The sequence below is a fragment of the Meles meles genome, chromosome 9 (genome assembly GCF_922984935.1).
Source record: "Meles meles chromosome 9, mMelMel3.1 paternal haplotype, whole genome shotgun sequence".
Lineage (NCBI taxonomy): Eukaryota > Metazoa > Chordata > Mammalia > Carnivora > Mustelidae > Meles > Meles meles.
Window position 1 is genome coordinate 27,394,050 of NC_060074.1, and position 26,887 is coordinate 27,420,936.

Here is a 26,887-nt window from a genome sequence, read left to right on the forward strand (position 1 = left end):
GTTCTTGCGGCCCCATTTGGGAGGACCTGGGGTGGGATTCACCCCTTTTACATTTCCTTCCTCTCTTTAGAAGTGCTCTCACTTTCCTTTGGAAAAAGGGGCTGCATTTCTTGAAGTTTGCCACTAGACTGCACCCTTATCTATGATAAGAATTCTGTCTGTAGGACTGCTTTTAAGAAATATTTCTCTCGCTGGTTTGGTTCAGGAGCATCTCACTGTACGCTGCTAACATTCCCAGATCCTGATCTTCCTGCTTGCTTATCTGTTTGCTGAAAGGCACATTTTAAAAGACGACTCAAGCTTTAAGTTGCACTTTTATTTGTATTGCCAGAGGGGTTTTAGGAGTTGGCTGGGTGAGGGAGGAGGAGTTGTGTGTAGTGATTAAAAAAACCCAAAAAACTAAAAACCAACAAGACCCTGAACAACGCCCTCCTCCCCCCAAACTGCAAGACCTGTTTGCATTGCTTCTCCCCTCTGTCTGGGGGGTTGGAAAGGTAGGAGGAGAATTAGTATTCAAAAACTTGGTTGAAATATTTCAGGAACCATGGGGATCATGTTATTTTCCCTTTTGTGTCAAGTTCAGACTGGAAGAGGGCCCAACGGTGTGCGGTGTGTGTTCTGACCCCGCTCCTATTTCTGCACCAGCTCAGCGGCAAAGCTGACTCCAAGCACACTGGTAGCATTTAAGATGAATGGGGAAATTGTGGTGCTCCTTCCAGAGAAACATGAGTTGCTACTTCCAGCCACCCTCTATTCTGAGAGAGACGGCCTCCAGTGACACGTCTTTTTGTCTAGCCGACTTCCAGTGGCTGGAAAATAAAATGTGTGAGGACAGGTAGAAGGAAGAGGGAATGATTCATGGAGAAGACGAAAAGCCTGTGGAGAGGAGGAGGAGGTAGTGGCTGGGGCTGGTCCTTGGGGTAGCGCGCAGAGGGACGGTGGAGAGCGTGTACTCTGCAACCTTGTAAATGTGAAGTGACCGTTCCGTGTGTATGCTTAGAAATGAGCCTAAGTCATGAGGGGTTGAGAGCTGGTAGGACAGAGCTGCTCTTCTGGGGACCTCAGGCAGGCTTCTGAAAACACAAGAGAAAGAATTCTCGGTAGCCTGGGGCTGTCTACAGTGATTTTTTTTCCAAAGACAGGACTGACCAGTTGGGTTTGCTTGCACGAGTCCATACGTAACATAAGAGAGTGGAAGAGAAGTTCTGGTATGTGATGTTGGATTATTGGACATGCCTATGTGCCTTTCTCCATTCTGTTTCCTCCCTCCCCTCCACTCTGTAGACCTAGATCTGTTCACAATCACCTTTGGAAAAAAAATAATTTGCATCAATGAATTTAGCTAGGAGGGGCTCAGTTATTCCTGCCAAATGCAAATGTCAGAGGCCAGGTTCCCTTCCCTCCTTTATTGCTGACTTGCTTTCCCTGCCATGAGCTTCCCAACTCTGCTTCCCACCCTGCCATGTCCGAGTTTTGATGCTTTCAACCACGTTTTTCTTGGAGAAGTAACAAGTTAAATATCATCCACTTGTGTCTCGTCCCCTAGAGATCACTCCTCCCCATTCCTTTAAAAAACTAACTGTATATCAAAACCAAGTCTCAAGAAGTGCAACCAAGTAAAAGATTTATGCTTTTCTATGGACAACTTTAAAAGGACGAGAAACATTTTTATTTTATAAAGCTTGATTATTTTCTGTTGAGTTTTTAAGTGATTGTCAAGGCAAGGGTGACACCCGATAACAGTTTGGGAAAGCTGGACTTTTAATACGACATAAAGGATCATGGGTTCCTCTAGTTGGAAAAATGTCAGCTAAGGATCTTGTCTTCATTCTTTTCTTTTGCATTACTCTCCTCATGGCCTTAGACAGACTTGCCGAAACCATTCCCAGTGCTGAGTAATTACTCTGTGTTCAATATCTTACGAGATTGACATCAGTCCCTTTCCCAGAGACCAACACACATCAGGCATACTGATGCCGTCACTTCATCTTAGTTTAAAATGAAGGTATGGTCACCTTTAAGAAATAAAGCACCTGGTCGCTCAGGTCCCTTCCCAGGTAAGTGAAGTTAGCAAGACTGAGGTCTCTGCAGAATGTTTAAGGCAGCTCTGTTGTAGTGATGGGGCTGAAGGCTAGGTGGCAGAATAGATACATCATTTCGTATGCGTCTCCTTTCTCCAGGGGAAAGAAGCAGATGCTGGTGGAAGTCTTTAGCCACAGGGACAGGGGTTGGAAGGGGGGGAGCAATGGCACCGATGGAGGGCCACATCAATACCCTGTGGGTCCTCTGTACATCGCCCCGGCCTTGGCACTGCCCTTTGCCATGACAGCACCAATCCAGTGGAGGTGGGACAGCTTCCAAGTCCCACCAGCAGCTATATTCATGATCACTGTACCTTGGAGACAGGTAAGGCCAGGTCAGAGCTTGATTACTTTGGGTTCATCAAAGAATGTCCTGAAGCTTCTCTGATGAATAATTAGAATATGACCTTCAGCCAAGTGCATAAAAAAGTCCACTAAAAAATTTTCAATGTTAATTATGGTATATTTCAACCATTCCAGGAGCAGAAGATAGTGTAACAGATAGCCTCTACTCACTATGCATTTAATGTGTTACCATGTTGCCATCCTTGTTTGAGATTTTGTTAAAAAGATCTACAGTGAAAAAAAAAAAAAAAAAAAGTTCTACAGTGTTACAGAGAACAGCCCCCCCACCCCGCTTTCCCTGCGCACCCTCTCCCCTTCAGACCCTGCCCCTTTTGTGCAGAGGTAGCCACTCTTTTGAAAGAGCTTTGTATCTTTTTGCACAGCATTCCCCCTAGGTTTTACGTGAAGTTTCTTACAGAACAGAATTAGAACGATTTTGAGGGTGAAATCACAAGCTACTTAGAGTTAATTTTGTAGTGGTGCTTGGTATGGTGGCAATTTAACTACAGTCCACATTGACCCTAGGGCTGACTTTTGATGGAGCTGGAGCCAACTATGACTCACAGTGACTTATATTTCTCTGTGAGCAATACGCAAGTTAATAGTTTTAAGAATTGATGTTTAGAAGGTTTCTGGAACCATTCCAGAGAGATATGGCAGAATAGGGACGGCTCCATAAATACAGTTTCTGGTTGGAGGCCTTGGATCATGGGATCTGACATGTTTGTACAATGGACAGCCCTAGAGCTGTGTTTGAAATTTGGAAAAAGTGAGATTAACCAGAAAAAGTGATCTGTTGTGATTAAAAAAAACAGTGTTGGTAGAATCAGATCTGGGAGGGAGGGGGATGGGCTACATAGGGAAGATGGAATCACATGGGATAGGAGGAGAGAGAGAGTATGTTAACTGCTTGAAACAGATGCAGCTGAGCCATGAAAAGGCCAAATAAAACCACAGTGCATGGTTGGAATCTAGGTTCCATTACAATTCAAGGGAAAGAAACCGTAAGAGCTAGTTTACCACCACTAGCCCATAGGGCAGATTTGTGTGATTTAGAAAAAGATACCCTTCCTCAAGACACTTTACATCTATTTGTCAGCAAGTTGTTATGAAATACAGACTTTGTTAGAATAAGAAACTTTATTCTCCCTTCCAGGAAATTGTCATAATGAATGTGCAATCTATGGGACTCTTATTATGCAGTACCCAACCTGTGAAACTGTATGTGGTGACACTGGTTGGAAAAGTTGAGCCTGGGTTCCAAACCATTAGGAAACACTGTTTTTCTACTAGTGTGGAAAGGACTGGCCCAGTGACATGGTTATCGGAGTTGAGCCTGAATGGGCCTGAGCCCCTTCAAGCAGCTGGCGCTGGCTGACTCTGTTCTCAGCTGGGCCAGTCTATACCTTTGTGCCATTCCTTAGAGGAAACCATGCCTTTCCATCCTTGCATGATTTTGCACAAGCTGTTCATTCTGGGAAGAATGCCTTTCCCCTCTGTTCTGATTAGTGAACTAATCATTACTAAAGATCCAATTGAAATCACATCTACGTAACAGATTTCCCCAACTCACATGTGTGATTTCCTAAAGAAACCTATGTAGCAGCATTTATCCTCTGTGATCCTCTGTGTCCTCATCAGTAAAATGGGGTGGTGGGGGGAGACTTATTTCCTACCCTGTATGGTTGTTTTGAGCCTTGATCGAGGCAGTATCTGTGAGCCTCACTAATGCTTACTCAGTATTACCTATGAGACCAAATCTTCCCCTTTAGACAGAATGTTTTGAAGGACCCAGGGTCTTACTCATCTTTTTCTTATTTCCACTTGTCCTTCTTTTCCTACTTCTTGGCCAGGAGCTCCCAGGACAGTTCCTAGCAGAGAAGGCCCTTAATAATTACTTATTAGTTACTCTTGAATGAAAAACATTTGCTGACCCCTAATGATTCCAACATCATTTGGATTCCAACAATCACCTACTTCTATGTCTGCATCACTCTGACAGTTGGTAATGTCCATGTTGATGTGTTTCTATTCTGTCCCTTTGTATACTAGTCTGGTCAACACTTTGTTTCTCAAATGTGAATTATTTAAATAACAGTATTTTAAAAATCTTTTAATAAATTCCAATATATTCCTCTTGTTGGGCTTAAAATATGTTAATTATAGTGTAACCTAAATATGTACATATTAAGGCATAGGCTTCATAAGCTCATCTCACCGGAAAATCCAACAAATATGTAAATGAACTCAATCAAAACTGCAATCCCAACAAAATACAAAGTGATACCATTAATTTAGTGTGTGGATGTTTAGTTGATGTTTTGCTGAAAAGAAATCACTCATGTCATGATTATGGTTTAACTGTTACAGTGCAAGTTTTTTGAGGTTGGTGTATATGTGTTTGATGTCCTTTTGATGATTTAATTCTCTATTTTTTTTTTTAAACTACAGTGGAGTCATGGCTTATGTAGTGGTTAAAGTAAGCTTGAAATATAAAAATCAAGTATAATCAAAATTCCCCTTGAGAACTCCTTCAATCCCTTGCAACACAGAATTGTCCTGTGACATCTTTACTTCCATGACACGGCATCGTGTCCCCCTACTCGGTGCTGGTGGGTTGTCTCAGGGTTGGGCTCACACCCACTCTTGAGCCCATGACAATGAACATGGTGCCACTTGGCTCTCATGCCTTTGAAGATGGAACATGTTTTCTAGAGCTGCAGCAAGGCTGACCGACGTGGGAAATCTGCATATAGCTGGGTGACAAGCCTTGGACAAAAACACGTTTCAAGCAAATATGAAGAACACGAACAGGGCATCTGGGTGCCTCAGTTGGTTAAGCATCCGACTCTCTGTTTCGGCTCAGGTTATGATCTCAGGGTGCCTGGGATCCAACATCTGGGGCTACACTCAGTGGGGAGTGTGTTTGGGATTCTCTTTCCCTCTCTTTCTGCCCTTCCCCCCCATGCTCACTCATACTCTCTCAAAATAAATATATAATAAATTTTTAAAAAAGAACTCGAACAGTCTGTACTATGATGGCGGGGAGGTGTGTGTTGGAGGTTGCATGCAGAGATGGCATGAGACATGTGAGGGGGCTACCGATTTGCAGGTGAACATGAGTGCTGGAGTGGATGTACCACATACAGCATGAGTATCACGACCCACAAGACCCTTCTACTTGTGTGGACTTAGAACAGATACAAGCACCAATCTAGCCACCAAGCAGGGCAGAGAAGCATCTTCATCATAAGCCAACCAGAGAGATAAGATCTATTTGGAGTAAGGATTGAGAGGCTGAGGGGAGAGATGTGGGATTTACCTAGTTAGCAGACACTGGGTGTGGAGGACAGGTTTCCCTGAGCCCCATGCTTTGTTCTCACTTTTGTTTCAATGATTACTCTATATTTTCTATTTTTTAATTATTTATTTATTTATTTTTAATTTCTTTTCAGTGTTCCAGAATTCATTGTTTATGCACCACACCTAGTGCTTCATGCAATACGGGGGTGGGGGGGTGGGGGTGGGGGGGGTGGGATGTTGGGTGAGCCTGGTGGTGGGTATGATGGAGGGCACGTATTGCATGGAGCACTGGGTGTGGTGGATAACTCTATTTTTAAAAAAAAATTACTTTGATTTTAATGCCAGTATAGTTAACGTACAGCGTTATTTTAGTTTCAGGTGTACAGTATAGTGATTTAGTGCTTCCATATAACAGGCAGTCTGAGCCCCGAGCTTTGAACACCACTGTCATTTCAGATGAAAGCAGCTCAACCTCAAGCAAGTTGCTTGACCTTCCCTTGGCTCAATTTACTCTTCTGTAAAATGGGCTCTGGTACCTACCAATGGGTTGGTAAGATGGTTAAATGAGATAATCTCTAAATCACTTAGCACTCTTCAATAGTGTCTGAATTTGCTAGGGCGCTGTGACAAAGTCATACAAGTGACAGAAGTTTATGTCTCACCATTCAGGTGAACTGAAGGTCAAGGTATCAGCAGGGTCCGGCTCCTTTGGAAGGCACCAGGGAAGGATCTGTTCAGGATCTCTCTGGCAGGTTCTAGTAGTTCCTTGGCTTGTGGCAGCCTGACTGCAGTCTATGTCCAAATTTCCCTTTTTAAAAGGACCCCAGTCGTATGGGATTAGGGGCCACTCTACTCCAGGATGACCTTGTCTTACCCGATTACACCTGTGATGGATGGACCTCTTTCCAAACACGTTCATGTGGTGAGGGACTTGTGGTTAGCCCTTCAATATATGAATTTGACGGGGGGCATAATTCAACCCATACCACAGAGAAATGCTCAGGTGGTAGTTATTATTCACAATACCTTCAAACACCTTTCCATAGGGCCATTTTTGCCTCCAGGACTGCGTCTCTGTTCTTTCCAGGCCTTGTTTATGTCTAGAAAGAAAGTGCCCTGAGAACACCCTGAGAGTTTGACTGTGGGGCTCAGTACTGTGTTGTCCAGGGTCTAGAGCAGCCGCGGGCCCCTAGCAGACCCAGTGAGTGTTTGTAGGTAAGTGAATGAGGTCTATTTCTGTCTTCCTATTTATTTATCTTTATTACTCAGTAGCCAGCCTCTCTCCCTAGTTACCTTTTACAGATTGCCAAAGTATTAAAGGCAAAAGGCATGAAACCAAACAAATTTTAATTTCCTTTGTTGATAACTATTAAATCCTCCATAATCACTTGCTCCCTGCAGCCAGTTAGAAACCCAGCCAGATGGCAGAGGGCAGCAGGGGGTGCTGGTGGGGACAGGGGGTGGAGGTGCCTGTGTTGGAGACAGCTAGAGCCCAATCTGGACCCTTCCTGGGGCTTGATTTTGGGCAGGGCTGGGATTTGGAATGCATATGACCCAATGTTAAGTGTCTGGGAAGAAACCAATGAGGTCAATATTGGCTCTATTGGTTGAAAGTCAAAGTCAAAATGAGGGGCCACAAGCCTGGAAAAGTGCAGGGGCTTGATTGGGTGTGACAGGGTCACCAGGGTGGGTCAGAAAAGTGTGATGGATGCCTCCTTCATCTGGAACAATGACTCTGTGTCCACAAACCACCAGTGCCGGCCCCAAAGATGTGGCCACCTGTATCAGTGGGCTGTGTGAGTCATGGACTCAGGAACCGGAGTGTGAAAGACAGATGGAAAATGCTCTGTATTCTACAGACTTAGAGATGAACTGTCATAGGCTAAGGAGCTCTGAGGTGGTGTCTGGACTCAATCTCCCACTAGTCTGAAAAGAGAAATGAGTGAAAAAAACACTAATAATGTACCAGCATCATAGAGGCCCCTGTGTATCTGTCTATCTACCTAGCTGTTTTCTCAGAGCTATAGAACTAATGTCCCAAATGCATGCAGCCCCCAGCCAAAAGCAGGAAGGATCCAGGCTGGCTGGGGGACTGGGGAGAAACATGGATTCAAGAGGGGCAGTAGCAAAGTCGCAATTCACTTTCAGCCCATGGGTACCCTTTGGGGCCAATTAAAACAGTGTGGGCTCGTTCACCCTGACTTTTTTTTTAATTAAAGATTTAACTAGTTATTTAGTTTTATTTAAGAACATTTTTATTGTGGAGAATCTCAAACATACACAAAAGTAGACAGGAATATCACAATCACCGTGAGCCCATCCCTCAACCCAAACAACCATTATTCCACAGCCATCCTGCCCCATATATATGGGTTATACTCACTTCCTCCATTTCTACTGACTGAATTTTAACACACACAGTGAAAATGTAACTCTTCGGCTTCAAATACACTATTTTATTGATGGAGCTTCTTTCTTCTTCCACCCTGAAAATTCACCCAGACATTCTTGGATGATAACTAGGAAGATAGATGATTGTCTTCTATGTTATGGAGCAAGAATTTGGTGACCACTAAGGAATATTTGAGGAAAGTGGGTGTGTGGAGGATACATGACTTTGAGGTTCTAGAGTCTGGACATCTGAGAGGATGGTGTGGGAGGCAGATGATCCGGGCAGAGGAAGAACTGGAGAAAAGTAGAGAGAAGGAGGTAGATAGAGTATCTCCGGGGAAAGCTAGCTGGAACAGGGACAGTATAGCTGAGCTAGGAAAGGCAGAACTGGTGGGAGTGGTCTGGGGACCATCCATACAAATGTGATAATAAAGTATGAACTCCCAGAGGGAAGGCTCTGGGAGAAAAGAGTGCCATGGTTTGGGCTTAGGAGGAGAAATCAAGTTTTACAGGCAGTCATACTTCATTTTGCAGGAAAGCCTCTGCTGTGATAGTTCTGGGGGTAGGAAGTGTGAGTGGAGGACACCTGTTTGATTTGATCTTGCTGAAGGAAGTCAAGAGCTGGTCATTATGTCAAGGTAGGAAGAGGTTGGGATGGGTGGAAAGAAATGAACAGTTAAGACAACTGGGATGGACTGGAGGGGAGACAGGACTGCTGGGAGACAGATGGGGCAATGTGGGGGGGGGGATGGCTGCCTGCCTACCCAGAAACCAAGCCCCTCAACTCACACCAAAAAAAAAAAAAAAAAAAAAAAAAAATCTATTCCAGCTCTGAGAGAGAGAGAAAGAGAAAGAGACAGGGTGCGTGGAGAAGCACCTCCATATGTTTGAATTTTTAACTTTAGGGAACATCTAGACTCTTTCTTAAAGAAAGCTCACCTGATTAGCTGAGGCTCACCCTGGATAATCTATCTTTTAATTGACTCAGTCAACTGCAAATTAATTACATCTGCGAAGTCACATCACCTTTGCCATATAAGGTACCACAATCACAGAACTGATATCCCATCACCTTGGCCATGTTCTAATGGTTAAAAGCAAATTACATGTCCCACCAACACTCGGGGTGGGGAGGTGGATTTTATATAAGAACATGGGTCATTGGGGGTCATCTTAGAATTCTGCCCAACATGATGCTTGACAGGTCAATGACAGTTTTAAAAACTTTTATTTTATTTTATTTTTTTTTTAGGTCAATGACATTTTCATCCTCTGGTTTTCTACCAGAAAAATAATAGGTCTGAGTCCTTGTACCAGTGTTCAATCTCATGCATAGACCCAATTGTCAGGAGAGAAAAGATTTGAGAAAGGAAGAGACATGACATTGTTTTCCTGCTTCTCAAGTTCTGTAGGGTTCCAAAAAAGTTAAAGGAGGCTACCAGCCAGGGCACTGAAGTCAGCAAACATTTAATGAAAGCAATGTAGCACAAGGTGCTGTCCTTCCCTTTGTGTTGTGAGGGACACAAAGATGAGTGTATTTTTTTTTTTTTTTTTAAAGATGAGAGTATTTTTGATTGCAGAGAGCTTTATAGTTTTCTATGGGGGATCAGACACATATAATTGATACAAAGTGGCCTAAAGGCCACGTCTTAGGAGATGAAGGAAGCAGACCACACATTGATAATGGTTACCAGAATCCACACACCTTGACAGAGGTCCTGTGGTTTCTGGTCACATAAGCACCGCCTGTCTTTCTGATTGCCCTGGGGAGTATCCCCAACTCTGGGGAAAAACACACAAAGACTCCCTTAATGCTAGGCTGTGCTTGGGCATTGGCTGACATCTGGTCAACCCCACAGTTGTAAAGCTGCACAGACCTGCAGTGCAGCAGAGACAGACCGCTCCAGTGAACAGTTGGGTTTTCCAGCTCTAACTTCCAGGGGTTATTCAAAGTGTCAAGGGTGTGAGAGGAGTGGAAGGCATTCAAGAGAACTGACGAGGAGTGTTTGGGCTGGGAGTGGAATCTGCTCCCATCCTGAGGCTGGCCCAGACCAGCCCACCTCACTCCCAAGTCTTTGAAGTGTGCTACCTGGATGGTGAGCTAAGCCATGCTTGGCAGGAGGGGAGGGAGGCCGTGTGGTCTGGCAAAGAGCAGAGCAGAGGGGCAGAGGGACCAAGCCTGAATTTGCAGCTGACTCATGGCACCTCTCACGCCAGGGATTTCACTTTTCAGTCCAGATGGAAAATGAGGAAAAGACCCAAATCAGGATCTCACTGAGAAATCCAGATGCCTTTCAGGAGAATCGACAGGGCAGTCCTCCTCTCCCTCTGGTCTGTTTCCCTGTTTCTGTAAGAATGTCTAGGAGTCTGGTTCTGGGTTTTTAGGCACAAGTGCCTGTGCTTAGCTTTGATCATTTCTCTCCATTCCCCTTCCTCTTACTTTCTGTGTGGATCACCTTCAGTACTTGATTTTGGCCTCAACCTCTGTCACTGTCTTCAGGTAGGATAGGGCAGAGCCCATAGTGTGGCCCCCTTTGCCCCCCTCCCCCCCAAGGCCTTTTTAGCTTCCTTTTCAGTTCAAGTGAGGTCTGGATTTCTGGCATATCTTCTGAGTGCTGTGTCTCAGCAAGCCTCTACCCCTCATCTTGACAATGGAAATGTTGGGGGAATAGAAAAAGCTCTCGACTTGGTAGAGACCTCACAGGGCTCCGGTTCTGTCTGTTGCTGGAGCAACAGCAGTTTTTTTGTGTGTGTGTTTTGTGTGTGTGTGTGTGTGTGTGTGTTTTAATTTATTTATTTGACAGACAGAGATGACGAGTAGGCAGAGAGGCAGGCAGAGAGAGACGGGGAAGCAGGCTCCCTGCCGAGCATGGAGCCCGATGTGGGGTTCGATCCCAGGATCCTGGGATCATGACCCAAGCTGAAGGCAGAGGCTTTAACCCACTGAGCCACCCAGGCACCCTGTTTTTGTTTTTTAATAGACACTTCTGGTACAGAAACAAAGAACAACAACAAAGAATCACTCCTTTAATGTAAGTACTTTTCTATGGCCTTGGATTTCATTGTTCTCTGCTGCCCTTTGCCTCACTCCCAAGATCCTCAGATAGACTACCTTTCTTCCACTTTTTTGTTCCTATTTACTCAGGAAAAACATGTCATTTTTTTTCTCTTGGTCTTCCTGTCCCTTCCCATTCTTCCTCAGGCGGGGTGATTCCACGTATTGCCTGCATTTCACTTGAGTCCATGTACAGAGGGAGAACCCTGTCCTGTGGCTGACTGTGTCTACAAATGAACTAGTCAGGAATCCTCCAGGCCTGGGTTGGACCACAGCACCTCCATCCGCTGGGGGACCTGGTGAGTGGCCTTTCTGAACTTCAGTTTTCCTTGCTTGTAAAATGGGAATAATTAGACCACTGTGCCGGGTTGATGGGAATACTAAACAGGATAACATACGTAAAATTCTTAGCATACTGCCCACAAAATGGATGGCCTTCTGGGAGATTATGTCCTCTTTTAAAGATAGCCTTAGCTCACCCTGTCAGTGTATTCCTCTTTCCCTCTTACTAGGTATCTTGATGATTGTTCTGCCTCTGCTCAGTGCCTTGAACCCTCCCTGCCCCATCACAAAGATTGGCTTGGGGAAGGACACCTGACCCCCTCAGGACTCTTTCATCAGTGAGCTGGGCCCATTAGATCCTCTCTCATAAATGTGAGGGAAAGGCACAGAAGGAATGACCACTCAGTTGTGGTCCTGGGAGCTGGGAAGTCTTAGGAGACTATGCTATTGGGGCAATAAGATGAACAGATGCTCAGTGGCAAGTGAGGAGGATCTACAACCAATAGACCAGAGACATGTGAGAATGGCCCAGAGTCACAAAGTCTTAGGATTTTCTTGTTCCAGGATGCTGTGACTTTCCCAATATGCTTTCAACAGCTCCCCTCTCCCCTTAAACTAGTCAGAGAGGGTCTCCATCTTTTGCAATCAAAAGAGCTTCCACTAAAACATCTTCATGGGTTTTCTGATTTTGGGTGGTGCTGGGCTGTCACAGAATTTCTCTCCCGCCATCTTGAAGAGTGTTGGAATTGTGTATTTTTATGGCATGTTGACTCTGCAAGAAGCTCCATGGAAAGGGTTCATTATTTGGTCAATTTTCATGAGTAGAAATCTTCCACTCTGAGAAAACTCCCGAAGAGTCCAACACTGGTCCTCTTGCTGAAGGTTGAACCCCCCTCTTCCATCATTCTTTTTATTCTCTCTGAGAGCCTTGTACTCCCCCCCACCCCAAATTATGTGGTTTCTCAGAGATCTTTCTGCATCCTAAAGACTCTGACTTTCTCAGGGGAGAAGTCCTGGAGATATAAAGTCTGTTCGAAAGCTTTAAACCATATCTATCTTTGAAAGAAGACTGATGTTTTAGAACTTGACCCTATCTTTCTGAGAATTCACCATATAATCACAGACATCTTCTCTTTGGTCCTTCTGACAATATGTAGTTAGTTAAGTAAACCCATTCTACCAACCTGGAAGAAGAAGCTCAGAGGAAGACTCGTTGGCAGTATGGATCTCTGAGGCAAGTCAGCATTAGAAACCCAAGTAGAATGCCTCCTTCCCCAATGATCACAGGCTCATTGCCAAGCTGCCAGCTAGAGACCTGAGCCTTGGGCAGAGCTTATTGCAGGATGAGTCAAAAACATGAGGGAGTCTTGTCCACATGTGCCCAGCAAAAGAAAGGCCCCCAACAGACATGTTTCAAGGAGCCCTATGAGGGCTTTTGGATATCTTTGCTCTTTTCCACAAGGAGAGAGAGCTCATCCAATTGGAGGTTGCATAGCTGTCCAGGTGATGAGCAGGGGAAGGACTTAGAGATGGACTACCTCCATTGCAATGGTCACTTTCATGGAGTTCAGGGTTAGGGGCCATCATAATAGGCACAAAACACATCTAGTCCTTTAACAACATATCTGCTAAGACAGCTTCCACTACTGTCCTGGACATCTCTGTGATGTTACCTTAGAAACCAGCCAAGCCACCACTTTGATTTTCTCTAGCACCTGGGAATTAAATTCTTCACATGAACCAAGACTTTCAGCTTCTTCTTAATCCAAACCAGTACTGTCATGGAGGGAAAGTTTAGAATGAGAGAGATACAAACTTTTGGGATACCAAACTCATGTGTGGTGAATTTGAGCACCCCAACATTTCTAATCTTTAAGTCACTGACCATATTCCTGAGTGATATCAGGAGAAAGGTAGATGGTTAAAGGCCTTCAAATAACATGCTCCTCCCTGGATCTTCAGCCCTGGCAATTTTCAGATGATTATATGAACACAGGGAGAATTCACAACAGATCAAAGTTAATGTTTATGGTAGAGAGTCTGTGTGGGGCTAGGTAAGAGGGCTTCTGTGGGGGACCTAGAGGTAGGAGCCTTAGGGTTAAGGATGCTGGATGAAATATAGGAGGGCCAGTTAAATTACATTTTCAGTTAAACAATAAATAGATTTTAGTATAAGTATGTCTCATGCAATATTTGAGACATCCTACTTTAAAAATTAAAAAATTTGTTGTTTCTCTGAAATTCAAATTTAACTGGGTGGCCTATTTTTTTTTTTTTAACCTGGCCACTCTACCTGGGGTGGGCCAAATTCATGGCATCCCCAGATTTGTGTGAAAGTGGTATGCACATATGTTTGCATTTAGGAGGCATGGGTATCAAAGCAAATAGGCAGGATATGTTTGTATCTCAGGAGGAAACAATATCTAAGGCAGAAGTCATCTCAGCGGTTTTAGTTTTTGGCTTTTGAATGAGTCCAAAGTTATTAATTTTCTATTTTCAAACTCTTCCAAGAACTCAGAGATCCTTGATATGTTCCAAAGGCCCTCGTGAAACTTGGGCAATTGGTCTCCTACATTAAATTTCCCCACTAGGTCATTTGGAAAAACGAGCTAGCTGGGATTCTTAGCGTAGTGTGTGGATCCTTCCTTCCTCGTTTTATCATTATCTAGAATTGTTCTCATTAAACTCCTCTTTCTTCTCCTCGATGAGCCACTGGGGAGATGAAATATGAAGACAGAAGCTGTAGAAGCTTAGGTGTAGTTGGGGAGAAATAAACGGACTCTTCTCAGAGGTTCCGGCACAAGAAAGAAGGGCGTCCAGCAAGGGGTTTGTGGGTGCAGTGAGAACAGACTCTGGGCTAGGACTCAGGGAAAGCTGGCAGGGGATGAGTCAGTCCATGGCAGGTCTAGGAATGGAAGACTCTACGCTGCTGGCTCTGGGCTGTGCAAAGGGAGTGGCAAGTGAGGGCTTTTAGCTCCAGGCTCAATCCTGGAGGAGGAAGGGGAGGGACAGGCAGCATTACAGGTTGCAACCAACTCCAAAGCATTGCCCAGAGATTTTGGTTGCCCTGGAATGGAGTGGTAAGCTCAGTCACCAGTCCGGGGTATCTGGATCTTTCTCTTCAAGAGAGATTTGCACTGTTTGATGCTAGCTGTCAGACAACTTGGCCAGGGTTAAGTAGTGTTAAGTGCGGGACAGGGATGAGGAGGCGGGCTGATCCCAGGTTTCTAGTCCTGGCAAGCTCTCCCTGAATGCCTGGGTACGACATGTTTTCTGGAATGAGTTGTTCCTGTGACATCCAATGGGAGCATCTGGACTTCTCCTTGGTGACCTTCTCTGGGGATACACTGCTCCAGCTCTGCTACCTGGGAGAACACACCCTGTCTCAGCATAGGGCCACCTAGGCCACGGGGTGGCAGTTCAGCCCCACCAGTGTCTCACTTCCCATACCTAGACCAACACATCTGGCTGTGGATCTTGGAAAACTTGGGTTTGGTCAAGCTGGAGACTCAACCTGTTAGTGCAGATGGAGGACAAGATTCCTACTGGCTTCCCTGCACCTCCGAGTTCCTGGCCAAGGCAGGCATCAGTCATTTTTCTGAAGACCCTGCCAGGAAGTTCACTTCTCTTTGCCACATCTTTGACTCCCATTTAACTGAGGGCTGCAGAAAAACTGATACATCCCTTTGGCCTCAGTTTCTTCATCTGTAAAGTGGTTGTACCTCATTTATCCCCTAGCCTCAAACTAGGGCCTCTCTTCCTGAAGCTTACAATGATGTAGTTTAGATGGAGAGTAAGAATCTCTTTGTCAAGGCTCTTGGGATTGTCCTTCACATATCCATTTTCTTAAATTTGGACTCATGAAGATCTTCAGATATAATTCTTGGGAATGTCAAGGGTTTACTGTACAGCAAAATATGCATAATGTGTTCTCTCCAGTTGCTGGGGTCATGGATGATCTTAGGTGTTTCTATCTTTTGCATGAGGATACATCACTTGTACAGAGAGAAATAAACATTACTTTTGGGGGCTATCTTGAGGGGAGCAGCACAGGTTCTCCTTTGTTACCCCTTTTCTGAATGTTGCTGACAGGTGAGCAGATCTTTTTGTAAGGAGGCAGGGATTCGATTCAATGACCTCTGGAAGGCCCTTCCAGCAGATGGGTCTGTGCTCAGTGCACCCAGCCAAGTCATACCTCTCTTCTGGAGCATGTTGCTAGGAACCTGAGCCTGGGGAAGTAGAGGAGAGTGAATGAGAGAGCAGGGAAGGAGGAACAGAGGAGCGGGAGGAAGGAGAGTAAGAGCAAACCACACTGTCATGGAAAGCTTGAACCTTCCCTTTCAACCTTTCTCTTGTAATTAGCCAGTGCAGCTGGAGGGGAAGATGTTTTGGTGAGTTGCAACTTGTTGGACTCCAGTTCTCAGGATGTTAAGGCTGGCTCAGTGTTTGGGGAAAGCTCATTTCTCAACTGGCTCCTCCTCCCTCTCTGACTTTTTATTTCAACTCCCCAGCCAGAGGGCATTTGTGAAGGGTTGGAAAATTTCTAGTGTCTTGGTCAAGAAACCTTTTGCCTCTGGCTGGCCTGGAGGTGCTGGGGAGGACCTGTTTGAAGCAGGATTCCCACCACCAGTGATCTGGGAGCCAGCTCTGCAGAGGTCTTGGGAGACCAGTGCAGAGGGTCGTGAGGGAGGAGGGAGGGGACTTTGCATCAGTAGGGCAAGTGCTGTCTGGTTGGTTCCTCCCAGGCAGGAATCTTCTTGTGGTTCCAGGGGGCGCCATACCAGTGTCTGCCTCCTCACTGCTTTTCAGGGTCTATGGCCATGAAGGAGGGTGATGTCTATGACTGTAGGTCCACAGGGTAGTATGCTTGAGTGGCCAGATGGAGAAGAGCAGGGCCTCCAAAGTCAACTGGCTGAATGTGAGTCCTGATGCTCTCCTTCCCACTTGAGTAACTTGCAGCCAGTTACTTAGGCTGTGTCTCAGTTTCCTCATCTGTCAAATGGGTATTCAGTAATGTTCTGCCTTCAGAAGGTTGTCCAGGATAGCCGCTGGCACATGACGAGCAGAGATAGAAGTTTCTATTATCATTGCTCCTACAGGAGACTGCATGAGTTTTGCCAAGGGGCAGGAGAAGACACCTGCCTTCCAGCCCCACCCAGAGCCCGGTTGCCGTAGCAAGGACAGGGGTTCTATGCCAATGAGAACTTCCAGCTGTGACCTGCCAGCATGGGCCCCGGAAGTGGAGGCACTGCCTTCCCGTTGGACCAGGGCGACGCTGCTGACGAGGCTGCCTGGAGGCAGCTGCACAGGAAGCGGAGGGCCCTGTGGGTATTCTGGCTGGCACGGCTCCTAGCTGGGTAATTGCTCCTCTCCTGCTTTTCCGGTTGGCCGTGTCTGGCACCAGCAAGAGCTCAGTGCCTTCACCATTGCCCCTGAGCTGTGCCAGCCAGGTGAGCGGCAAGGGTCACAGGGGAGCAGAATGATTCTTGGAGGTCATCTGATTTGCATTTGGTGTGAGAGGCCTGGCCAATGACCAGGCTTACTGAGAGCCTGTGCCACACCTAGCACCATGAGATGGATGTGTGTCCCTTGCCTTCACAGCTACCTGCAAGGAGGGGTCATCATTCCTACGTCAGGAATGGACAACCGATACTGAGTGAATTTAAGCTACATGTCGAAAGTCAGACTGCTTGGCAGTGCTCTGTGAGGGTTGGAATGAATTGCAGGATTCCAAATCTTGAGTTCTTAATGATGAATAAGAGTAACTGATGTTAGTGGGGCTGCTGGTGTATGGGTTATTTTACACCAACCATGGGGCAGTGTGTCTCTTACAGATGGGGACATTGTGGATTGGGAGGTCAGAGCAGACTTTTTTGATTGCCTTCTTTAGCACTGACTAGCCCCTTCCAAGTGGCCTGCAAGACAAGTCTGCGTGCTCCCCAGAAACACTTTGTTTATCATTCAGAGAGCCCAGGGGGTCCTGGGACTCTCTGGCCTGCCCCACAGGCTCAACAGGAACCTGCCTGGGGTCACCACCAGACCACAAACTCATTAAGAGCCCCGACTGCTGCTTGTCCACTGTTTACACTGCCTGATAAGTAGTAAAACTTAATAAATCCTTTCTAAATGGAATGGGTCTCTGTAATAATAGCTGACATTTATTGATCGCTTACTATATGCCTATTGTATAGGACAAAATACGTGGCTTCACCTGTGTGATCCTCATAACCATCTCACATGGCAGATGACACAAGGGAGCCTTGGAGAAGTGAAACTGACTTTCTTGGAGTCGCCAAAGCTTGGGGCTCCAAATCCTGTGCTTTTTTGTTTGTTTGTTTGTTTGTTTTTGTTTTTGTTTTTTGATGGGCTGTCCATGGCAAGCCCCTCAGTAGGGCTTCCTTCTTTCCCCTTCCCTCTCATCTCCCCAAGGTTTCAGGGGACCATTTTTCCTAGTCCCTTCCTCTATCCCCTTTCTCAGGGGAGAAAGAAGTTGGTAGAATGCTCATCTTGGAGCAGACTCTCAGAGGTCATCAGGAACTGGCCAACACAATTTTACTTGTCAGGCAAAAGGCATTTTATCTATTTACTTATCTTCATTATTAAGTTTTAAATTTTAATTCCAGTACAGTTAACATACAGCATCATATTAGTATCAGGTGTACAGTATAGAGATTCAACACTTCCTTACATTACTCTGAGTTCATTGTGATAAGTGTGCTCTTAATTCCCATCCCCTATATTCCCCATCTCCTTGCCCACCTCCCCTCCGGTAACCAGGAGTTTGTTCTCTATAGTTAAGTCTGTTTCTGAGTTTGCCTCCCTCTTTCTTTTTTCCCTTCGTTCATTTGTTTTGTTTCTTAAATTCCTCATATAAGCGAGATCTTATGGTATTTGTCTTTCTCTGACTGAATTAGTTTGTATTATACTCTCTAGCTCCATCCATGTTGTTGCAAATGGCCAAGATTTCATTCTTTTTTACGGCTGAATAATATTCTATATCTACCACCTGTTCTTTATCCCTTCATTTATTGATGAGCATTTGGGTGCTTCTATATCTTGGCTTTGTAAATAATGCTACAATGAACATCAGGTGCATGTATCCCTTGGAATTAGTGTTCCTATATTCTTTGGGAAAATATCCAGTAGTGCAATTACTGGATCATAGGGTAGTTTTATTTTTAACTTTTTGAGGATCCTTCTTACTCTTTTTCACAGTGGCTGCATCAGTCTGCATTCCCACCAGCAGCACACGAGGGTTCCTTTTTTCCCATAACCTCGCTAATGCTTGTTCCTCATGTTTTTGATTTTAATCCTTCTGATGGGTGTGAGATACTATCTCATTGTGGTTTTGATTTGCATTTCCCTGATGATGAGTGATGTTGAACATCTTTTCATGCATCTATTGGCCATCTGTATGTCTTCTTTGGAGAAATGTCTATTCATGTTTTCTGCCCATTTTTAAATTGGATTATTTGTTTTTCGGGGTGTTGAGTTGTATCAGTTCTTTATATATTTTGGATACTAATCCTGTCTCAGTTATGTCATTAAGCAAAAGGCACTTTCAGTTGACAGGCCAGGCCAGTCATCTTTGGAATTGCTCTATTACTCTTATTTCTCTCTTTTGCCACCTTCCCTGTTTGGGGATGGTTTGTGCTTCTAGAACAGCTCCTACCTACTGGCTTGTGTGTTATACCAGCAAATAAAACTATCGTTCACCAAATGTGGACTCTGTGCTTGGAGCTAGATCAATCACCCTATGTGCTCCACCTTGCTGACTCCTCATGACCCTCTATGAGGCTGTGATTCTTAATTTTATTCTTATTTTACAGAGAAGAAACTCAAGCCTGCATTTTAAGTGACTTGCTTGAAGTCACACAGGGAGTAAGTCAAGGACCTGAAATTTGAACCCAGGTCTATTCAATTCTGAGATAATTCTCTTTGACATTCCACTCTCCCTGTCATGATAGCCAGCCCCCAAGAAGGCCCCAGTGATCCTTGATCACTCCCTATGTAGGCCCCCTCCCATGTTATATCAGAATTAGCCAGTGTGACCAACAGAATACCATGAAAGTGAGAGTGTGTCTTCTGAGGCTAGTGCACCAAAGACATTGTAGCCTTTGCCTTGTTTTGTCTTGGACACTTGCTCTGGAGAGCTTGTCACCACGTCATGACCACTTTCAAGCAGCCCTGTAAAGAGGTTCATGGGTTGAGTAACGGAGGCCTCCTGCCAAAAACCAGCACCAACTTGTCAGCCATGTGAGCGTGCCATCTTGGAAGTGGATGGCCCAGTCCCAGTCAGGTCCTCAGATGACTGCAGACTGGGCTGACATCTTGACTACAGCTTCATGAGAGACTCAGAGTCTATACCACCCAGCTAGCAGACTCTCAAATTTCTAACCCAGAGGAACTGTGAGATGATAAATATTTCTTATTGGTTTTAACCACTATTTTTTGTGTAATTTGTCACACAGCTCTATATGATGAATGTAAGGTCCAAGTTCTAGCAGCCCAGGCAGGTTTTGCCCTGAGTTCTAGCTATGTCAGAAGAGGTGCTGGTTAGGCCTTCCCCCTCTAGAGCCCATGTTCCATTCCAGCAGGTTAGCCACCCAGTCCTGGAGAGGAGAACCCAAGTGTTCCAGAATATTCCCCCTTACTGAGCCACTTTCCATAAAGAACAGAAATACCTTTCATCTATTACCCTGCTGTCCTAAGACCATCAATGGCTCCTTAACGCCTGTAAATGGCTCTCTCAAGCTCAGACTCTTTAGTCTGGCATTCACCCTCCCACTCCCCTTCCTGGCCCTTATGGTCTCATTTCCCATTGCTGCCAGGCTGACCCTTCAAGCCTGGTGGGACCCAGGTGTTCACCACTATCGCAATCTATCCTCAGTCAGCTTGCAGTACTTCTTGCCCCTTGTCAGCTGCAAATGAATGAACATATACAGATGGGGAATCTGCTGGGTACCAGGGGCTAATGATGGATACTTCCACATTCAGTGTCTCAATCTGCACAACAAGCCGTTTTTTTTTTTTTTTTTTTAATAGAGAAGGAAATGACCTGCCCAAAATTCTGAGGGAAGGAAATGACAGAGTAAGGTTCATTCAGCCGTGTGGCTGGAAGTTTGGTGTTTTTCCACTGTACCATCTTGCATCTGACTCATATTTCTATGGAATTTTACAGTTTAAAAAGGCCCTGCTTATTGTACTTTTTTTTTATTGAGCTTCATAGCAATCCAGTGTGTTAGGCAGAACAAGAATTGGTCACCGCATTTCATAGATGATAAACCTGACATGGGGAAGAGGACTTGTCCTCATGGGACAAGTGTCAGTGTTGTGATTCCAACTTGATATCTGTCTCCAGACCCACTGCTCTTTCTTCTGCCTTCTTTCTGTACCTCTGCCTGAACTTACCACAGAGTTTTGCATACAACTGATTCCCAGTGCTTATTTGCTAGCTGCTGATTGATTAAAATTTTAATGTAGTCTTTAGTAAGTGATGACAAAGGGGGTCTGGTGTCTATGGAATTACCTATGATAACTGAGACTAACTTTACAAAAGAACTTAACCATGTGTAGCGGAGAGGTATGGGTGAATTCAGAAGGAACTTTATGATGGAAAAGGCCCATAGTCAAGAAAAGTGGACCAAAGGATGCTATGGAATTAACTATGAGGGGGATCTCTAGAAATAACCCACCCTTGCCTGGGTCCAAGAAAGTAGAGTTCATTCTTAGGGGTAGGAGGATGGAGAAAATGAGCCATGGAGGGTTCAGGTACCCAGCCTCCACACCTCCATGAAATGGGTATCACTGGTATCTAATTTGCTGAAGCAGAGCAAAGAGGAGGAATAAGCTTATATCTTTTTGTTGGATACTTCTTGTCCCTAGTACACAGGGATTGTAGAATGAAGAAGTCATTCTACAAAGAGGTCCTTTGAAGACAAAGTCATAGAAGATCAGGTTCTGTGGGCTATGAGGCCTCCCAGGTCATCCTGTCTATGCACCTGTCCTTAGATATACCAAAATACTCTAGTAGATGCTCAATAAATATTTGCTAAATGACTGAAAGGATAGCTGTGACTTTCTCTTGTCTCTGTAGGGCTCTGATTCCATTAGAATGTCTTAGATACCTATTCCAGTTTCACCTGACTTTTTGGGAACAAAACCCAACCAAACTTCAACCCAATCAAATCCAGTAGACTCTTGTCCTGCCCTCTGTGGGTGTCTGTTCATGACTAGCTCTTATGATTATCTCAACACCTGGATTCTCCTCTCCTCTCCTCTCCTCTCCTCTCCTCTCCTCTCCTCTCCTCTCCTCTTCTCTTCTCTCCTCTCCTCTCCTGTCCTCTCCTCCCCTCCCCTATCTCTTCCCCTCCCCTCCCCTTCCTTTTCCTTCTCTTCTCTCCTCTTCTCTCTTTTCCCCAGAGAACAGCTTTTCTTCAGGACCTATGGGTCTAAATTGGGTTAGGGGTGTTCAGTCCTCTGTATCTCACTAGAGTACCTTGCTGTGAATGGCACAGTTTTCACAGAAATGGAGTTTCACATACAGCTTAGGAAGCATATAGGTGTCGAAGACACGGACCTCAGAAATGTCTCTGATGGTTGTGGCCTCTAATATGTTCTGAATAATGAACTTCTTCATGGCCTTGTTTTTAGGCATGTGATAGGCACAGCAAGTGTAGTGAATAGGTTGTCCGTGTCTCATCCTTTTGTGGCTTAACTATTATTCTGTCTTTTTTTGGTCATCTTTTCTGGTCATCTTCAAAAACCTGGGTTTTTGAAACACCTTTTCATTCAAGTTCAGAACCTACTCAGAGTAAGAAATGTGAAGAGACTCAAGTACAAGAGAGCAGGGAACCTGGGTGCCTTGTACACTCAGCCTCCCTTTCAGAGTCTAGCTTGCCATGTGTGCTTATGGACAGTGAGGGTGCAAGGACCAGTCCTCAGATCACAGCGTAGTGTGGCACCAAAGTCTCCATCTGGGAGCCAGGAGACATGGGCTGAACTCAGGATCTGCAACAAGTCAGCCTGTGAGTATGACCTCCAATAGCATCTTCCTGCTCTGGGCCCTGGTTTCCTCCCTTTGAAGGAGAGGGTTGGAGTCCTGCATTCTGTTACCCACTTAACCACTCTTCTTGACCATCATCTATGATGTGCCAGGCACTCCAATGATGCAGCAGTGAACAAAATACAGTCTCTGGAATCACAGAGCATATGCAGGGAGAGTGGCTGACAAAAACCAAGTAAAGCAGCGAGCAAGCAGGAAGGAGATGTAATGCAGGCGAGGTGAATGTGATGCAGGTGAGTAGAGCAGGTAAGTGGGGAGTGAATGATGGAGCCTCCGTTAGATAAGGTAGCATGGCAGCCATCCCCCAAGAGCTGCCGTTTGAGCAGAGACTGGACAAAAGGAGGGGCAATACATGCATGTACCTGGAGGAGTGGATCTGCAGAAAAGGAACAGCAAGTGCAAAGGTTTTAGAAAGGAACCGGTTTGGTGTACTTAAGAAACCACAAGAAGGCCAGGTGGGGACTGAGTGCAGAGAAGTAGCCAAGGGGCCAGGCTACTTCTACAGGACTATAGCCCAAGTGACTGGGGAACCATCAGGGGACTGAGAGCGAGGGACTAGCATGGGCTGACTTGCATTTTAAAAGGGTACATTGGATGCCCGAGTTATAAAGCCATGGACTTCTCCTAGACCTAGGCTAGGTAGATCTGGCTTGGCAGGGGCGGGCTGGGATAGTACCAAAGTGAGGTCCTGCTGGGAGGCAGACTTTGTGAGTTGTGCCAGGACAGACTGCTGAGACCTGCCTGCTCAGGTCTCATCCTGTCACTGCACCTGAGTCTCAGCCCAGACTTCACTGGTGTTCAGGAACGCAGAGCTAACTGACAAATTAACCCATGCCTCCCAAACCATAGGCCACAGCGGCTGCTAGGTTGAGGTGTGGATACTTAAGGGTGAGATGTTTGATGTCTCAGCCACTTCCAGATGATCTGTTCTTTCCTTTCTAGAAGAATCCTCTTCTATTCCCACCTCTTCCTTCTAACTTTCCCCATCCCCATCTTTATTCCTCTGGTTAGCTCCCTTTTCTTCTTTATCTATCCCTCCCCTGAGGATTACACCCATCTCTTAGAGGCCAGAAGCATATCAAGTAAAACCTAGTAAGATGGGATCCCTGGTCCATAGAAAAGTTAGGACACTTGTGATAGGTCACAGAACTAGAAAATTGTAGGGCCCATATCTGAAGTCAGGAAGTGTGCTCTGGAGTCCTCTTTTTTTTTTTTTTTAAGATTTTTATTTATTTATTTGACAGAGAGAGATCACAAATAGGCAGAGAGAGAGAGAGAGAGAGAGGAGGAAGCAGGCTCTCTGCCAAGCAGAGAGCTCAATGCGGGACTTGATCCCAGGACCCTGAGATCATGACCTGGGCTGAAGGCAGAGGCTTAACCCACTGAGCCACCCAGGCGCCCTGGAGTCCTCTTGAGACAGCTCTATTTTGTTTCCTCCCAGTGGGTCTCAGGGAGTGGTTGTGATGATACCCAGGGCCCTGGAACAGAAGGGGCAGCATAGTCCAGCTGTAGAGGTGGCCACATGGTCAGGGGTGTCTTCACAGATGAGGGGTGCTGGAAATAGGTTTTTGAGATGTGAGTGGGATTTTGCCAGGTAGAGAAGGGATGTGATGGTATGGAGGGGGAGGCTGAAGGCAAGGGGATGGGGAAAACCTGACCTGTGTTTGGGGAGCAACCAGTCAATTATTGAAATTAAATACTAGCAGAGATTACCTCAGTGGAAAAAATCAGACAAACTGGTTGTTTGACTTGCTTTTATAGTTTTCATTTTGTTTTGAAGTAACCGTCACTAAATAAACAGAATACATACAGATAATTTTCAGGTAATAAAGGAGATTAAATATTTATATTATGTTCAGGTCAAAGGGTAAATAAAAGAGGGGGAGAACAAGGGGGAGCAGACAGGGGTCAGGGAGGGGTCAGGTATATGGAATTCCCTGTTTAGACAGAACGGTGTCTGGTCAGTTGATGACATCTGGTCCCAAGAGAGAAAGAAAAAACCATCTGGGAAGCCTGGCTGAAAGCATCCCAAACCCTCTGCTCAGTTGGAAAACCACATCTCCAGTCTTCAATTCCCTTTTCTTAGAAATGGTTAAACACTGAGAGTATTAAGTGAAGAAGGGATTTAAGGAGAAAAAAAATTCAGATTCATAATAATAAGACCTGGTATTTATGCTATACTTTTCTCCCAAGAGCTCAGATTGCTGGAGGGGATTTATGTCCCTCATTCCTCACAGCCTCATCCCTGCCTCACACTGGTTTGCCCCCAGATCGCACCCTCCTGCCGGGAAAGAGCTGGCATGGCACAGCAGTGGGACTGCTGGATGTTTAGGCTTGACCTCTGGGACTCAGGTCCCAAGGCTCTGCTGTCTTTGCTCTTGATCTACCCCAGGCCTGCAAAAGAGCAGGAGACATCCGTCCACTCATCCACAGTGAGCACCTCATGCTAACCATACTCGAAATCAGTGTCCCCTTTTCTAGAAGTGTCCAGAAAACACCATGAGCTTCTTTGAGAGTGTATCAGAGCTGTAGTAGAGAGAAGAACTTCTTCTTAATACCTGATTCAAATATCTCCAGCTGTGGAGCCCCATTCTCTTGGATCTTGTCTATAGTTGGCACAAAGAATAGGTATCTTGTCCCTGCCACTTCAAGAAGTCCCTGGAACCTTCCCTTCACTGGCCAATTTTTAACATTATTTGGTTGGACCTTTCATCTTGCAAACCAGAAAGCTAGACTTCTCCAAAGCTGACAAAGGGGAAATTCTTGATCCCGTCTGCTAGAGGAGGTGGGCCCATGAGTCAACAGTTCTTTGTTGAGTACTCACTGAGTGAAGGGCCCTGCCCTAGGTGCTAGGGCAGACGTTACTTAATTATGACATGTCCTGAAGGATCTTCTGGAAGGTGGTAAATTAAGCATGTGTTCACAAAAAGCTAACCATCAACTGAAGAGTTAGATATCCACACAAGATAACTTTGAGCAATACTATGGGGGAGAGTTCTGATGAGTGAGTGACCCCAGGGGCTGGAGTGAGTGGGCAGGATAGACTGCACTGGGAAGATGGGACTGGAGTGCAGAATGTGTAGGGGAGGTAGCTGAGGTCACCCATTCCTGTTCTATAGATGTGGCTCTATGTGTCTAAGTGAATGCATTGATAGCTGTCATTAGTTATTCTATCAGTTAGGATCTGCTCACTTGCAAGAAATAGAAAATTTCCCTGAAATCTACTTAAACCAAGAAGGGAATGTTTTAGACACATAGACCAGTGGAATAGAGTGGAGAGCCCAGATATGGACCCTCAACTCTATGGTGAAATAATCTTCGACAAAACAGGAAAAAATATTCAATGGAAAAAAGACAGTCTCTTCAATAAATGGTGCTGGGAAAACTGGACAGTGATATGTAGAAGAATGAAACTTGACCATTCTCTTACACCGTACACAAAGATAAACTCGAAATGGATAAAAGACCTCAACGTGAGACAGGAATCTATGAGAATCCTAGAGGAGAACATAGGCAGTAACCTCTTTGATATCAGCCACAGCAACTTCTTTCAAGATATGTCTCCAAAGGCCAAGGAAACAAAAGCAAAAATGAACTTTTGGGACTTCATCAAGATCAAAAGTTTCTGCACAGCAAAAGAAATAGTCAACAAAACAAAAAGGCAACCCACGGAATGGGAGAAGATATTTGCAAATGACAGTACAGACAAAAGGTTGATATCCAGGATCTATAAAGAACTTCTCAAACTCAACACACACAAAACAGATAATCATATCGAAAAATGGGCAGAAGATATGAACAGACACTTCTCCAACGAAGACATACAAATGGCTATCAGACACATGAAAAAATGTTCATCATCACTAGCCATCAGGGAGATTCAAATTAAAACAACATTGAGATACCACCTGACACCAGTTAGAATGGCCAAAATTAGCAAGACAGGAAACAACGTGTGTTGGAGAGGATGTGGAGAAAGGGGAACCCTCTTACACTGTTGGTCGGAATGCAAGTTAGTGCAGCCACTTTGGAGAACAGTGTGGAGACTCCTGAAGAAATTAAGAATAGAGCTTCCCTATGACCCTGCAATTGCACTGCTGGGTATTTACCCCAAAGATACAGATGTAGTGAAAAGAAGGGCCATCTGTACCCCAATGTTTATTGCAGCAATGGCTACGGTCGCCAAACTGTGGAAAGAACCAAGATGCCCTTCAACGGATGAATGGATAAGGAAGATGTGGTCCATATACACAATGGAGTATTATGCCTCCATCAGAAAGGATGAATACCCAACTTTTGTAGCAACATGGACGGGACTAGAAGAAATTATGCTGAGCGAAATAAGTCAAGCAGAGAGAGTCAAGT